Source organism: Humulus lupulus, chromosome 9 (genome assembly GCF_963169125.1).
Source record: "Humulus lupulus chromosome 9, drHumLupu1.1, whole genome shotgun sequence".
In the NCBI taxonomy this organism is placed as follows: domain Eukaryota; kingdom Viridiplantae; phylum Streptophyta; class Magnoliopsida; order Rosales; family Cannabaceae; genus Humulus; species Humulus lupulus.
The window spans coordinates 145,952,886-145,968,564 of record NC_084801.1 but is presented as its reverse complement, the minus strand read 5'-3'; the positions used below and the strand labels follow the sequence as shown (position 1 = coordinate 145,968,564).

The 15,679-nt window shown below is 38.4% G+C and overlaps 1 pseudogene; it reads left to right on the top strand.

The window, feature by feature from the left end:
* Positions 1–10,901, top strand: part of LOC133800143 (probable aminotransferase TAT2) — a 123,068-nt pseudogene extending 112,167 nt beyond the window's left edge.
* Positions 10,902–15,679: the final 4,778 nt, after the last annotated feature.

Genomic DNA, 15,679 nt, shown 5'->3' with positions numbered 1-15,679 from the left:
ATATCACATGCATATCATATTTATCACATTTACACCCTCAACAGGCTAAAATCACAAACATACCCCTAATATCCAAACGGGGCCCACATGCACATTTAACTCAACTAAACATGCATCTCTATCACATACTCACATAAATTCACATATTAACATATTAAATCATTTATTGCCCTCCAGACACGCTAATGAAGGCCCTAAGCCCTATTAGCAAATTTGGGTCGTTACAATTTACCTATGTTCAAGTTGCACCCTTGTTCATCAAGTTGCTGAGAATTATCATGTGGCACAATATTTTCAGCACTTTCAATATTTTCAATATTCTCAACATTTATGAGATTTCCCTGCTCATTTTCTTGCTGATTTTCATGCTCATGAACCTCTCCAACTTGCCTTATATTTTCGTGCCCCAAGTCATATCCTAGAAAATCTAGGTCTGATGAAGGATCACAAAAATAACTTGCAATATTCCTGAGATTATTGTGTGGATTAAATCTATTACTGGTAATTTTAAAATCCAAATCTTTATTTTTTTCCTTTATTCTCCCCCTAAAGATTAGGATTAAAAAATGGAATATTTTCAAAAAATTTAACATCCATAGTGATAAAGATTTTTTTTTAGAATTGGATCAAAACACTTGTATCCTTTTTGGTTGGGAGCAATACCAATGAAAATACACTTTGTCGCTTTGGGTTCAAGTTTACTAGCAGCCCTATTCAGATTCCTAATAAAAACAGTGCAACCAAATATTTTTATAGACATTTCATAAAATAAACGAAAGTTTGGAAAACATTTTTGAAGTGCAGAAATAGGCGTTTTGAAGTTTAAAAGTTTAGAAGGAATTCTATTGATCAAATAGATAACATGTAAGATAGAATCCCCCAAAGATATTTGGGTACATTATTTGAAAAAAGTAAAGCACGACTTATCTCAAGAAGGTGCCTAGTTTTTTTTTCAGCAATGCCATTTTATTGAGGAGTGTTGTTACATAAACTTTGTTGAACAATCCCTTTTTCAGCAAAAAAATGTACCTAAAACTTGTGCAAAATATTCTCGCCCATTATCACTTCGTAAAATCTTTATACTCGTTTGAAATTAACTTTGAATCATGTTATAAAAAATTTTGAAAACACTTTCTACTTCAGATTTCTCTTTCAGCATGTAAACCCAACTCACCCTAGTGTGATCATCAATAAGAGTCATAAACCAGCGTTGACCATTACATGTAGAGACCCTTGATGGCCCCCGCAAGTCACTATGCACAAGAGAAAATGGTTGTGAAGGTGTATACATGTTAGAGAATATATATTATTGCTCAATGGAATTATGGAAAAAACCAAATACAACTCTATGCAAAATACAATGGACAATATAATATTGATTAAATAAATATTACAACTCAATTGCTCAAAATACAAGTAAATAGAAAGATGTAGAAGAAGAAGATTACAAACTCAATACTATAACAATACAAGTAAATAAGATCAACAAGATCAAAAGAATGAAAACACAAACAAACTCTCACACAACCAAAGTGTAGAGTAGTGAGGATCACCAACTTGAACAAGGTTCAAGACCTTTGTCCAAAAGCTTATTTCCCCCTATTCTCTAAGCACTAAGGGATCTCTCTAGGAAATAGCTCTCTGGAATTATCTAGCCTTTTGGTGTATTTTCCAGCCAAGTGCTTTGTGGATGGAAAATGGTGTATCTTACAAGTGAGCATTAGGCTCCTATTTATAGAGTTTGAGATACCCCTTTGAATTTCAAATTCCACCAACCCTCATGGCTATTACCAATGTTTAATTGGATGTTTATGGAATTAAAATGGAGATTTGGGAGTTATTTGGGATGTTAGAACCGTTCAATTTGGAAAAAAATGAAAATTCACATAGGCTGTCAGCCTCACTGGCCGCGGCCACGACTTTTCAGTGGCCGCAGCCACTAGCTTCTGTCCCCCAGGCCACGGCCACTGAAAGTCAATGGCCGCGGCCACAGGCCATTTTCAGCACAAAAAAGTCATTTTTCCAAAACGTCCCAAATCCTTTCCCACATGATTTTGTAACCTCCAAACACCTATTGGGAGTTAAAAACATGTCTCCAATAGTCATATATCATCATGACTTTATGAAACCCAATCTCAAATGTGTAACATATAATATACACATTATTGGGTAATATTTGGGATTTACAAATTTGTAACTGATTTTGTAACTCCAAAATATGTCACATTTGGGCACACACATTAGTCCAATTTTGTGACTCTCAATAATATGTTACAAGGTGTGACAAATCACATTTTGTCACATTATTTAATCTAATATTATATTATATGAAATAATATAACATTCCCCCACTAGATTAAATAATCACTTTTTGTAACACTTATTTAATCAATCAAACATTATATTAAAATATAATAATACACACGTGGAGAATAAGTAGTCCTATGATGCTTAGATAAAACACAGATTTCACATTGAAAAGAAGAGGGATTTTTATTTTTAAACAAAACAAGAAACAAATGGTTTAAATAATGAAAATTTGCATGTCCCAATCTAAAGTGCCATAAATAAATCTCATCTTCTTGGAAATCAGATGCAACTTGAAGACAAGAACTTTGTTGAGTCTCTTTATTCACTAGTGTTCCCTCTTTTAGAATGTAAATGCCACCACACTCCCTAGCACTGCCAATCATCGTCTCCAAGACCGGATTCTGAAAGACACAATGAGAAGAAAAAAAAATTGCAGTGCAATTTAGTGTAGATGTTAGTTTACTAATAGAGATGAGATTGCAAGACAGTTTAGGAACGTGAAGAACATTAGACAAAGTTAGTGTATCAGAGAGTTTTACATCTCCTACACCAGCAATAGCATAAAACAAACCATCTGCTATACGAATTTTATTATTTCCTGCACAAGGTTTATATGAGAAGAAAAAACTAGAACAGCTAGTCATGTGATCAGATGCTCCTGAATCAATGATCCAAGAGGTTTTAGATTGAATACAAAAAAAGAGAAAAAGATAAGAGACTAGGATTACCATGCTGAACAAGGGAATGAAGGTTTAGATTTAGAATATAACAGATTCAACAGTTGCTCAACTTGTTCCTTGGTGAATGGAGACTGCCCTGAGTTGACACTCAGTTCTGAAGCAGAATCAGCCACGGATTGCAGTACTCCAGGTCGAGTGGGCTTTCCTCCAGGCGGTTTTCCATGTATTTTCCAGCAAGTATCCTGTGTGTGCCAATGCCTGCAAAATTCACACCATGGCTTCTTTTTCTTATCATTATTAGTCTCTACTTCTTTAACAAATAAAGCTGAAACTTCGTTACCTGATACAGATGATGATTCATTGCTGGACATGACTTTTCGGCGACTCTCCTCCACCCGTATTTCAGAGAAAACCTCTCTGATTGATGGTAATGGTCTGCGGCCAAGAATCCTCCCTTTTACCTCATCCATATTTTAGTTAATTCCAGCAAGGAGCATGTATACACGGTCACTTTCTTCACGCTTCTTGTGTTGGAGCAAATCAGCTTGACTTTCCCAAACATCATCATTGTATTGGTCCAATTCTTGCCACCAAGCCACCATCTCATTATAATAGCTTGTGACATTACGTTGTCCTTGCTTGGATTGCCATAGCCAAGCCTTTAGCTCAAATATTTGAGAATAATTCTCTAAATTAGAATAAGTATCACGCACTAAGTCCCATACCTCTTTTGTTGTAGTCACAAACACGTGAGGCTTTGCAATCGAAGCACCCATAGAATTGAGTAGACATGCCGTGACCAGTGAGTTTTCTGATCTCCACACCCCATAACCAGCATCATCCATCTGCAGCTTCTTCTCTCCAGTGAGAAATCCAAGCTTCCCTCGGCCATCAACAGCAAGCTTGACAGATTGTGACCATTCTAAATAATTTTGTCCATTCAATCTATGCACAGTAATTTGCATAGATGAATGAACAGCATCTATGGCAACAGTCTGTTGAATAGGTGTGAAGGTATTTTTCTGGGTTGGGGTAGTACTTGGGTTTTCTCTGGTAGAATCTTCAGCTATATCATCCATTGAAGAAAGAAGCTTTAGTCGATCTAGGGTTTTCTAGGGTTCTAGGGTAGTCGGCAGTCTAGGGTTTATTTGGCTCTAATACCATGTAGTTTAGGAGAATAATTATCTGTATCTTTATTAATGTTCCAATCAGTATATTTATAGATTACATCCCTAACAGATCTGAAATATAAAAGCCATAAAAATAGGAACTAACAACAACCAATTCCTATTTCTAAGGAAACAACCTACCTTTCTATTTTTTCATGGTAACTTACAGAAATCTTTTCAATTCCTATTGTTTTTTTTAGTTGGTAAGCATGGCCTCAATTTTGTGATAGAAATATCAATTCACTATACCAAACCTTCTGCATCTTAATACCTGTTCAAATTATATAAATTATATAACTTTCTAACACAATTGTAATATGATTCTTCATTATTATTACTAAATCAATTAATTATTCTTCTATTTTAGGCTGCAGTTCCTCAAATCTTTGAGCTGACTGAAGATGTTTTCTATTAGAAAACAGTTGATTTACTGAAGAAAAACTCAGATGAATGTTGGCTAAGGATAAAGGAGATCCCTTGCCTTAGTTGCCCACAAAGACCAGAGGGATCCATGGCTGTTATGGTGAGAAAATGGCAAATCCTCTCTCTTCATCTATTTAATTCTTAGATTTTGTTTAATTGGTGTCACTTAGTAATACTTAACTACTGCCAAGCTAATAAAATTGAATCTTTCACTACTGAAGGATATCGATAATGATATTGATTTTTGTTTAAAGATGGCCAGAGAAGAATCTGTGATCATTCTACCAGGTGAGAAATTAACTCTTGCTTTATAAGTCTATGTTCATTCTCGAATCCTAGCGAGTATTATTTTATTTTCTCTATCCAGAAACTTTCAATGGTTTTTTTATATGCTCGGACTATCTGCAATGTATTTTAATCCAATAGAACAGAATACACACAAGGAAACTGAGCTGAAATTGGAGAGAGATGTTATTGAAAAAGGAAATGGGCAAAATCACAAAGTACAGTCTCCACAGGATTTCGAGAGCCCGGGACCCTCCTGATGCAAGAGACTATTCTCAAATTCAAGCATACCCCTCTCTCTCACTACACGTACTCTATATCAGCCAAAAACAACTAACTCGGAAAATACAAAATTACCCCTCCTCACCCCAAATAGCAGCTACTGCACTAAACTTGACTCTCACCTCTCTGTCTTCCTCTCCTAACATACGTGAATCTTATCTCAAGCCTATCATTACCCCCCCCCCCCCCCCCCCCCGCCCCCAAATTCTTTAACCTTGTCCTCAAGGTCAAAAGAGGGAAATTGTGTGGTCTCAAAGTGTTCCCAAGAAGCTTCAAACAAGGACAGATTTTTCCATTTAATCAGAACCTCGACCTGTTGTCCAGATTCAGTAGTGTGGCGGCGCACATTCAATACTTCTGCAGGTTCCACGATCAACTCGAGGTCCGTAGTCAAAGTGGGAGGCAAGGTCGAAGATGAATGAACGGTCCCACCGTTGTGTGCAGCTGTGACACATGGAACACGGGATGCACAGTGACGGAAGAAGGCAAGTCTAAATGGTAGGCCACAACGCATATGCGGCGCAGCACTTTGAATGGGCCATAGTACCTCGCTGCCAGTTTTTCATTCTTGCGAATGGCCAATGTCTTCTAACGGTAAGGTCGAAGTTTGACAAAAACCTAGTCGCCTTCTTGAAACTCAACATGGTGGCATGTGGAATCTGCAGTGGCCTTCATGCGCTGCTGGGCGCGCAACAAATTCATCTTCAAGTCCTCTAAGAAGGAATCCTGTTCTTCCAACATTTGGTCCACGGCCACCACTGAAGTAGACCCAACAAAATGTCGGATCAAAGGTGGAGGATCGTGCCCATAAAGCACCCTGAAGGGAGTCCAACCCAAGGACGAATGAAAAGAAGTGTTGTACCAATATTCAACCCATGCCAACCATTTGGCCCACACCTGCGGTCGATCTAAGGCAAAACAATGAAGATACATCTCAAGGCAGCAGTTGACCACCTCTGTTTATGGGTGGTAAGCGGTACTATGATGCAATTCCGTGCTTTGCAGACGAAAGAGTTCAGCCCAAAAATGACTCAGAAACACTCGGTCACGATCAGAAACTATAGATCACGGTATGCCATGTAACTTGACCACTTGTTGAAGGCTTTTCCTCAGCCACTATCCGAGCATTGAAAGGGTGCTTGAGAGGAATGAAATGGCTGTACTTACTCAGCCTGTCCACCACAACCAAGATCGTATCCACCCCGTCGGACTTCGATAACCCCTCAATGAAATCCATAGTCAAATCCTCCCAAAATTTCGCAGGTAATGCCAGGGGTTGCACTAGACCTGCTGGTGACATGGACATGTGCTTATTGCGTTGGCACACATCACACTGCTGAACAAACTCACTTACCATAGGCTTCATACCTGTCCAAAACACATCCCCTCGCAAGCTTTGGTAGGTGTGAGACTTGCCCAAGTGCCCCCCAATGGGTGAATAGTGATAGTCCTTCAAAAAATGAGGAATGAGAGATGAATTGGCCGCCAAAACCAATCTGCCATGATACACCATTCGCCTGTGATCAATAGCAAATTCGACCACCTCCTTGCCTGCATCCAAATCGGCGATAATGCGAGAGAGGAATGTATCTTGTTGCACCCCCCTGTCAACGGTATCCCAATCTAACCAAGTGGTCGATGTAAGCCCAGAACACTCAACTACCCCTACTCGAGATAAAGCATCAACTCCCTGATTACCTTTCCCTGGTCTATACTGAATCTCAAAATCATACCCCAAAAGCTTGACCAACCACTTCTGATTCTCAGGAATCACCAACCTTTGCTCCAACAAGAACTTCAAACCATTATGAACACAACGAAATGCCTCCCCAATAAGTAAGGCCGCTACTTTGAGAATGGCGAGAACTATAGCCATGAGTTCCTTCTCACATATGGACTTCAGCTGGGCCAAAGGCTTCAACACTTGGCTGAAATATGCAAGAGGTCGCCCCTCCTGCATCAAGACGGTGCCAATACCATAACCCGAGGCATCCGTCTCCACAACAAAGACCTTGGAGAAATCTGGAAGGCCAAGAACATGAACTCTAATCATGGCTTGTTTAAGGGTGGTGAAGGCATGTGTGGTTGTCTCCGTCCATCCAAACTGGTCCTTCTTGAGTTGGTCAGTAAGAGGTTGAGCAATGGCCCCATAACCAGCCACAAACTTCCTGTAATAGCCTGTGAGTCCCAAAAAACTCCTAAGATCCTTGAGTGTTGTCAGTAATGGCCAATCCACCATAGCTTAGATCTTAGAAGCGTCTACTGCCACCCCCTCTCTCGAAATAATATGCCCCAAGTACTCCAACTTGCGCTGAGCAAAGCAACATTTCTTCAAATTGGCATACAACTGTTGAGTAGAAAGGGTGAGCAACACCATAGCCAAATGTTGCTCATGTGAGGCCTCATCGGGACTATAGACTAAGATGTCATCAAAGAAAACTAACACAAACTGACGGAGATAAGGCTTGAAGACTTCATTCATAAGCGTCTGAAAAGTGGCTAGCGCATTAGTGAGGCTGAATGGCATCACTAAGAACTTGTAATGCCTCTCGTGAGTGAGAAATGCTGTCTTGTGCACGTCTGCTACTCGGACACGAATCTGGTGGTATCCCGATCACAAATCAAGCTTCGAAAACACTTGGGCCCCATGCAGTTCTTCAAGTAACTCATGGATGACCGGGATGGGAAACTTGTCGACCACTGTTTCCCGATTGAGTGCGCGGTAGTCAACACAGAATCGCCAACTGCCATCTTTCTTCTTTACCAAAAGAATCGGAATAGAAAAAGAGCTGGTGCTTGTTTGAATGATGTCGGTTGCCAACATTTCCCCCAATAAGCATTCAATTTCATTCTTCTAAATCGAAGCATGACGGTAAGGATGAACACTCACCAGGGGCAGCACCCTCGCGTAATGAAATAGCATGGTCATGGCTGCAGATAGGTGGCAATGACGTAGGAACCTCGAATACCGACTAAAACTATCGGAGAATCCCTGCCTCATAATCTGGCACGGCTAGAGTCTCAGTAGCCACCGTAGCACATCCCAACTCCACCCATACTCCCTGACGCTCCTGTTGAAGAGTCGTCATCATCAACTTGAGAGAAACCCGAGTCTTATGCAACGTGAGATCGCCATGAAGAGTCACGGCCTTGCCACTGATGTTGAGTTTCATTACATGATCCTTCCAATGATGATAGGTGCTGCCCAACATCGCCAATCACTGAATGCCCAAGATTACGTTGGTACTGCTGAGTGGTAAGGGCAGGAAATCGTCCATGATTTATAGTTCTTGCAAAGCGAGGGGGACGACTTGACAAATACCCTCTCTGTGAACCGCCTGGCCGCTGCCCATCTGCACCCCATATGCCGCAATGGAAGAAATCGGTAGGGAGAGCTTGGTAACTAGCTTCGAAGTGATAAAATTGTGGGTGGCTCCGCTGTCAATAAGAACCACCACATCGGCCCCATGGATACTGCCCATTTACTTCATAGTCTTAGGGGAAGTTAAGCCCACGACCGAATTTAGAGACATCTCCACCAACTGTGCTTCAGCGGTGGTCGGCGGTGGAAAACCCAAAGAGGTGTCGAGGGGATCTTCTTCACACTCATCAGACTCCTCATCTTGAATGAGGATAATTTGGAGCTCAGGAAACTTGCATTCATGGCCATGGTACCAGTTTCCATCACACTTGAAGCACACCTCGTGAGATTTTTTTTCCTTAATCTCAGATTCGTTAAGTCGTCAAAACGAAGCCGAGGGACTAGTGAGGGAAGACAATTTCGACGAGGTTGACGAAAAAGTGCCCTTGGGCCCAAGGACGTGCAAAGTGCCCAAAGGCCGAGTTGGGATTGACTTGGGCGGCCCAACACGATGGGTCCGTACCAAGGCTTGGTTGGCTTCAATAGCCTCGGAAAGTTCCAACGTCTTCACGAGCCCGGCTAGCTCTAAAATACGAAGGGGCCCTTGGATCTCCATCTTCAACCCCTTGACAAAAGTAGACTCCAAAATCGAATCAGAAACAAACCCCAATGAGGAAGCAAGCTGCTCAAACTGTCAGCGGTAGTCCTGCACGGACGAGACCTGATGGAGGCTAAAGAATCGATCAACACTTTCAATTCCTCCCACGAGGTGATCAGGTGACGGAGATTCTCCCAGCGATACCAAGAAAGGGCTACCCCCTCCAAACATAGCACGGCGGCTTCCAGCTGCTTCGCCGCTGACAACCTCTGTAACCCAAAATATCGATTAGCTCGATAGGTCCACTAATCTGAATCCACCCCAGAGTAGATGGGTAGCTCAATCTTACGTGCTCGAAACTCATGGCGATGACCCTCTGCCCCCTCACGCGAGCCACTACCACCACCACTGTCGCTGGTCACAGAACTAGACAGCGGCGGTGCCTCTTCAGCACCCAATAGCCCGCACCCAGCCCACGGTTGGCCAATTCAGATGCAATGAAGGCCTGACCTTGAAGAACCAGAACCAACTTCTCTGTAATGACAGCTAAATCATGGGTGTGCGACTGAACAGTCTCCTTCAGCACGCCGACATCACCCTTGACGGAATCGACGCGAGACTCCATACGCGTCACTGGCATCCACGAATCAAAGGCTCTGATACCACTTGATATGCTCGGACTATCTGCAACATATTTAATCCAATAGAATAGGATACACACAAGGAACCAAAGCTAAAATTGAAGAGAAATGTTATTGAAAAATGAAATGGGCAAAATCACAAAGTACAGTCTCCACAGGATTTCGAGAGCTTGGGACCCTCCTGATGCAAGAGACTATTCTCAAGTCCAAGCATACCCCTCTCTCTCACTGCACGTACTTTATATCAGCCAAAAACAACTAACGCAAAAAATACAAAATTACCCCTCCTTACCCCAAACAGCAGCTACTGCACTAAACTTGACTCTCACCTCTCTGTCTTCCTGTCCTAGCATACATGAATCTTATCTCAAGCCTATCATTTTCTTAAACTTACTTTCCTTCATTTGATGTACTTTATCTTTCTTCTGGTGATAATTACTGCAAACTCATTTAGATTCATAATGTTCATACCTTTTATTCCGATCTAGCAAATAAACTCTTGCCTCTCATATTTTAAGCCTAGCACTAGTATCACACTCAAGAACAATTTGAAGATATTTCTTCAATATTTTTTTATCATTTTGTACAAGGGATAATATCATTATGTATCTTCTGTTTTTTACTAAATACTTGTTTAGTCTTTTTTTTTTAAAATACGCTTTTTGGATCCTGTGTTTTGTAAATTGGTTCGAAATAATCCAACTGGGATTTACTTTTGCCTCACTTCTGTAGGCATTGTTGTAGGGTTGAGAAATTGGATTCGGATCACCTTCGCCACTAATCCATCCTTGCTCAAAGAAGCTTTGGAGAGGATTAAGTCTTTCTGTCAAAGGCACTCCAACAAGAAAGCAGTTGAAATGCTAAAATATCACTCTATGGTGAAGTTAATGTAAAATTTTATCGTGCCATCAGAAAGCACACAAGGTGAAAGGGAAATCGAATTTCGCCTCATTTTTATCGAAGGTGATCTTACTTACATTGGCTACTCTCTTAGACAAATCAATATCAAATGATTGTGAGAGAGACTGAGAAACATCATTAGCCTAGTGAAGATTAGTTGCAACTGCATTATTATTATTTGAAGTAAAAATTTGGTGTGTCCTTAGCAGGACTTGAAAAACAAGTAATAAAATAAAAGAAGTGAGTGTGGCATTTTGGGTTCATTTTGCTCATTAAGCCATTGTTGATGTTGTTTTTTTAAGAACTTAATTGTTACTGTTTAACGAGATTATGAGCTTAGGCTCTTTTTGTAAAAAAAAAAAATAGAATGCATGATCTCGTTATGTATTGCATGTTTTGTTTTATGAACTTAGATTAAGATTTAACGTACTTTGGACTTGGTTTGATGTACTTAAGTTTCCAATAATTTATAACCATCCGAATTTTATAATGTATTGACGAGTTTATTAAATCATATTCTATAGTGGTTAAATTTAAATTTGAATTCAATTTATTATAATTTAATAAATAATTTTAGACACTCTAAATTAAACATAGCATATTCTTTACTATGATGGTTACTTTAAATGTTTTGTAACAAGCTATCCATGATTGTCAAGCGATGCATGGATTCATTTAGTAGAAAGTAGGGATATCTATAGATTGATTGTTTAGGTAATATTGAAACAAAAAATCATTAAAAAAACCTCCTGACACACTTGAGCCAGAACAATCAAGTACAGTAAACTAGAAAAAAATAATACTTCCTCGAGTCTTTTATTTATGTAACAAGCTACAAGGATAGCACCATAAAATTTGGATGTGGCATGAGTGTACAAATTTGAACATTACCACAAGGAATAGAAACTTTTGTTCCATTGTGCCAGGTAGGTAGGTGTGCATACACGTCGAATTTTTGGGTTTTAGGTGTATCAGGTTCGAGTTTTGCGGGTTTCCGTTGTAGAAAATGGATACCGAACCCGCCCGAAAAAATTTTGGATTTTCCACATTTTCGGGCTTCAGATTTGGTTGGTTCAGGTATGTGCGGGTTTCACATTTTGTTGGGCCTATTTTTGGATTTGGACCTTTTGTGGGCTTCGGTAAAAAAAATTCAAAAATACTATTTTTTGATCAAAATTTCTTTTCTTTTAACATGTTTTTTACAATAATAAATTGAGATAAACTTAATTTGTTCAATTATTTTGTTAAGCTTGACAAGTTTTTTCTTTCATACAAATATTATGAAACTAAAATCTCTAAAAACTTAATTTTAAAACAAAGTTATAGAAACCTCTTGTTGATTTTAATTCATATAATAAACTAATATAGTCCCTAATCTCTAGAAGTCCAGAATACTAACATAAAGTCCAAATACAACCATAAAAACAAGCCTCCAAAGTTTCAAAATACAAAGTAAACACATAATCTTTTTCTTTATCCTTCTTTTCCTCTCTTTGCAAATTTTGAATGTCCAAATCCATTGCCCAACACTAAACACTAGTCTCATAGATTGCAAAGAGGCAGCCAGAAAGTCCCTTAAATAAAAATACAATCTTTAATCAACCAGTCACTGAAAAATGGTACAAAGCATAAACTTGGCTACTTGGCTACAAAAATTGACATTATTAACTCTACAATCAATCATTCAGATTTATACAAAGTCATAAACATATTTATCTTTGTTGATTCAAATCTATTTTTCTCAACCTTACAATACAAATATATATATACATACATATATTACTTACATATATTATATACAAATATACTAACACAGAGTACACTAAACACACATCTATTTCTTATTTTTCTTCCCTTTTCTAACACATATACAATTAGTTATACACACCACAAACACATACATATATATATCTAAAGAGAGACAGAGAAAGAGAGAGAGAGAGAGAATACATAAAGAATTACCCTCAATTGGTTCTTTAGTGTGAGAGAGCTTCGACGAAGGTGACTTGGGCAAGTGGAGCTTGCGGCTGGGGACTAGCAACGTGAGAGACGAGAGAGAGCAGAGAGGGTTGGGAGGTGGAGCATGCGGCTGGGCTGGGCGTTGGACTGACAGAGAGAGGGAGAGGGGTTGGGTTTGGGGTTGTGCCGTCGGGGAGAGAAAATGAACAAAGAGAGAGGGATAGAGAAAGATAAGAGAAAGAGAGGTTATTAGGTTTAGGGTTTCACTCACACACAGTATATAATCAATATTATTTTTTTCTTCTAAAAAAGGGTTGGGTTTCGGGTTACACCCGAACCCGCATAGTTAACATTTTCAAACCCAAACCCAACCCGATAGTGGTCAGGTTCGGATTGGATTTCACCCGAATTTACGGGTTTTGCAAAAAAAAAAATGGTTCTTGAGTTGCGGATTTTGCAGGTTTTCGGGTTTTTCGGGTCAAATGTTCACTCCCATTGCTAGGGAGGGGAAACTCTACTCATCCCAAGATAACACCACTCTTGTCATTTGCAATTGAAAAGTAGTTTTCAATTTCATTGCAGTTCACATCACAGATCCATCTAAGAAAGATTTTTCTTTGTGAAAAATAATAATAATAAAAACATATCAAATCAGAGAATGAAAATAAAATAAAATAAAATTCCATGTACTCAAAAACAAGTTTGGTGTATACATTAACACTACTAATTCAAACTAGGTGTCTAGTGTACCAACTATCAACATTTTAGTGGTCATTGTTAGATCATAAAGTACTGAGATGTGCCCATTTTTTAACAGTGAATGAATAACACTGGTGATCTATAAGTTTGCTACTTCTCATGAGCTTAATTCCCTCTATTAGATTGTGCTTACAGTGCAATCAGATTTCATGCAATTTTGCTCCTTTTTTTTGTTTATTTATTTAAAGGTTGAATAACAGGCTCAATGGAATTCTAATTGTGTATCTTTTTCCACAAACGAAGTTGCAGAGAGCTCAACTTCTACATCAGAGGGAGATATCAGCTTCTACTAGTAGTAAATGACAAAACCATCTTTCCATTATGAGCCATTTGTTGTTTAACAAAAATGGTTTATAATGAATGTATTAGAAATTTATATCGTGGTCGACAACATTAAAAACCACAATTTTATAAATAAATAAAAAGACCACTTCCTTTGAAAACAAAACTTATTTTAAAACGATAGATTCTTCTAGAAACGACAATCTTAATTATAAAAAACGACAACTTCTTTTGTAAACGACATTGTTTCCGAAAAACGACAATGTTCATTATAAAAGGACGACTTCAATTTGAAACGACATATTCCTTCCAAAATGACAGTTTTCTTTAAAAGGGGCCTATTGCTTTAAAAACGACAATTTTCTTGGAAAACAACATATTCCTTTGGAAACGACAGTTTTTTGAAGACGACAATATTTTGTAAAAACGACAGCTTTAAAATAATGACGCTTTTCTTGAAAACGACCATTTATCTAAACAATGACACTAATACTTTTTTTTAAATACTCTATATGTTTATGAAAACGGGAATTTTTTTAAAAGGTAGATAACATTTTGGACCCTGTGTTTTGCAAAAGTTACCGATCGGACCCTGTGTTTTGTTAAATGACAATTCGAATCCTATGTTTTACAAAACGGAACAAAATAATACCTGGACAGAATTTTGGTCAAAATATTTTTCAATATGACAAAAATACCCCTAAGTTTTTTAATTAATGAATTAATTATATAATCAAAAATACATTTTAAATAAAAGAATTATATAAATTGATTATAAAATAAAATATAATTAAAAAATATATATTTTTAATTAAAAATTAACATAATGAATTATATATCATTAAATTGAAACTAATCAATCCTAAATCAATCACAAATATAATTTATTATATAATTAATCACATAAAACATAAATTAATATAAACAATCCAACTCCCAAATATCTCAAATTTAAAAAAAAAAAATTAGATTTATGTTCTTGAATTCTTCATCTTTAAACCCATATTAAAAAATGCATAACAAAATCAATCCATTTCATTTCTTCCATACACAATGTAAACTAAAAATTTGAATCTAACTCAAATATCATCAACATAAATCTTCAAAAACAATAAAGTTTAACCCAAATTATTAAAAATCAACAATCTCAATCTTTAACATCTTTATCAAACCCAAATCTGTAAACTCTTGAACAATAATAACTTTTCTTCTTCTATGCTCCATAACTAGACATGCAAACAAAAAAGTATAGAAGAAAACAATCCAGACCACTCCCGGAGGCACACATCCACTGCACGAAGATGATGCCAATGCCTAGATCGAGCCAATGCCTGAGATCACTGCTAAAAAACAAGCCTGTTCGCCCAAGTCCGAGAAGAAGTTCGTGCACCTAGATCGCAGAAGAAGCTCACCCAGATCGCAGAAGAAGCCCGCCCAGTCGCCTCTGCCTATCACCTTCTCGTCGGATCTAAGTGAAGCTCGCCCAGATCGGAGAAGAAGCACGCCCAGTCGCCTCCGTCCGTTGCCTTCCCGTCGGATCTAAATGATGCCGACCATAGTCCTTGGATCTCAGCCTCTCCCCATCGCTTCTCAGATCTCACCATTAACAAAGAAGAAGAAGAAGTACGCCCTGCTAATTAGGGTCCGTTACTAAGTGTGTTTAAAATCAGTGCTGGACTTGCTAAACAAGTCATTTGGACTAAACATGTGATTAAGCCACTAAAGTTTTAGGTACTAAAATTTTTGGTCAAGTCATAAACATTTTCATTAATCAAAACTTTGTTCTTTACACGAGATTCCAAAAACACAAGTTTAAAAGTTGGTTACAACACTAAGGTTACAAAATAAGCCGACCTAGACGACAAAACTTGGGCTCAACCCTAACTTCCTTGAGTATCTCGGCCGTGGCGGTTGAGCAGACTGCATATATACATGTCACTACTATCGCCCTCCGACTCATGGCTAGCCAACCTTCTCTTTACCTTTACCTGCACCACGAAGCACCTGTGAGCCAAAAGACTCAGCAAGAA